Raw genomic sequence first — 2,500 nt, forward strand, 5'->3', positions numbered from 1 at the left:
CAGCTCTTGTTATGAAATTTTTATCACCGTGATTTTTATACAATCATGAAGCTACAAATGTCGCTTAATATCGAAATTCACACTACCTCGGTATATCTCCGTTGGAGAATTGTCGCCGAAGGGGGAATTTATATAAGTGATAAATGGTGGAATCGTGGGGACACGAACCCGCGACAAAAACCTATTCAGCGACTCCAGTTGACGTAAACCATTGAGCCATCAAGAGGGTATAAGTCTTTTGCGAGATGTCGTACTGCTTTTACCCGTCGTGAGCGGGGAAAGTGTACTAACCTCGACAATGACCCACCTCGCCATGACAGTTCATTGATGCGTTTGGAACACGCAGCTCTTGTTATGAAATTTTTATCACACCGTGATTTTTATACAATCATGAAGCTACAAATGTCGCAATAATCGAAATTCACGCTACCTCGGTATATCTCCGTTGGAGAATTGTCGCCGAAGGAATTTATATAAGTGATAAATGAATGGGAATCGTGGGGACACGAACCCGCGACAACCTATTCAGCGACTCCAGTTGGCGTAAACCATTGAGCCATCAAGAGAGGTATAAGTCTTTTGCCGAGATGTCGTACTGCTTTTACCCGTCGTGAGCGGGGAAAGTGTACTAGCCTCGACAATGACCCACCTCCGCCATGACAGTTCATTGGTACGTTTGGAACAAATCAGCTCTTGTTATGAAATTTTTTATCACACGTGATTTTTATACAATCATGAAGCTACAAATGTCGCAATATCGAAATTCACGCTACCTCGGTATATCTCCGTTGGAGAATTGTCGCCGAAGGGGAATTTATATAAGTGATAAATGAATGGAATCGTGGGGACACGAACGCGACGAAAACCTATTCAGCGACTCCAGTTGGCGTAAACCATTGAGCCATCAAGAGAGGGTATAAGTCTTTTGCCGAGATGTCGTACTGCTTTTACCCGTCGTGAGCGGGAAAGTGTACTAGCCTCGACAATGACCCACCTCCGCCATGACAGTTCATTGGTACGTTTGGAACACGCTCTTGTTATGAAATTTTTTATCACACCGTGATTTTTTATACAATCATGAAGCTACAAATGTCGCTTAATATCGAAATTCACGCTACCTCAGTATATCTCCGTTGGAGAATTGTCGAATTTATATAAGTGATAAATGAGTGGAATCATTGGGGACTGAACCCATTTAGCTTCATGATTGTATAAAAACTCACGGTTGATAAAAATTTCATCACAAGAGCTTGTAAGTCTTTTGCCAAAAAACGTACTGCTGAACTGTCATGGCGGAGGTGGGTCATTGTCGAGGTTAGTACACTTTCCCCGCTCACGACGGGTAAAAGCAGTACGACATCTCGGCAAAAGACTTATACCTCTTTGATGGCTCAATGGTTTACGTCAACTGGAGTCGCTGAATAGGCTATCTCCGTTCGCGGTTCGTGTCCCCACGATTCCAATTCATTTATCACTTATATAAATTCCCCTTCGGCGACAATTCTCCAACGGAGATATACCGAGGTAGCGTGAATTTCGATATTAAGCGACATTTGTAGCTTCATGATTGTATAAAAATCACGGTGTGATAAAAATTTCATAACAAGAGCTGCGTGTTCCAAACGTACCAATGAACTGTCATGGCGGAGGTGGGTCATTGTCGAGGCTAGTACACTTTCCTAGCCACGACGGGTAAAAGCAGTACGACATCTCGCAAAAGACTTATACCTCTTTGATGGCTCAATGGTTTACGTCAACTGGAGTCGCTGAATAGGCTTTCGTCGGGTTCGTGTCCTCACGATTCCAATTCATTTATCACTTATATAAATTCCCTTCGGCGACAATTCTCCAACGGAGATATACCGAGGTAGCGTGAATTTCGATATTAAGCGACATTTGTAGCTTCATGATTGTATAAAATCACGGTGTGATAAAAAAATTTCATAACAAGAGCTGCGTGTTCCAAACGTACCAATGAACTGTCATGGCGGAGGTGGGTCATTGTCGAGGTTAGTACACTTTCCCGCTCACGACGGGTAAAAGCAGTACGACATCTCGGCAAAAGACTTATACCCTCTTGATGGCTCAATGGTTTACGTCAACTGGAGTCGCTGAATAGGCTGTCGCGGGTTCGTGTCCCCACGATTCCAATTCATTTATCACTTATATAAATTCCTTCGGCGACAATTCTCCAACGGAGATATACCGAGGTAGCGTGAATTTCGATATTAAGCGACATTTGTAGCTTCATGATTGTATAAAAATCACGGTGTGATAAAAAAATTTCATAACAAGAGCTGCGTGTTCCAAACGTACCAATGAACTGTCATGGCGGGAGGTGGGTCATTGTCGAGGCTAGTACACTTTCCCCGCTCACGACGGGTAAAAGCAGTACGACATCTCGGCAAAAGACTTATACCCTCTGATGGCTCAATGGTTTACGCCAACTGGAGTCGCTGAATAGGTTGTCGCGGTTCGTGTCCCCACGATTCCAATTCAT

Source organism: Macrobrachium rosenbergii, chromosome 48, assembly GCF_040412425.1.
Source record: "Macrobrachium rosenbergii isolate ZJJX-2024 chromosome 48, ASM4041242v1, whole genome shotgun sequence".
NCBI lineage: Eukaryota > Metazoa > Arthropoda > Malacostraca > Decapoda > Palaemonidae > Macrobrachium > Macrobrachium rosenbergii.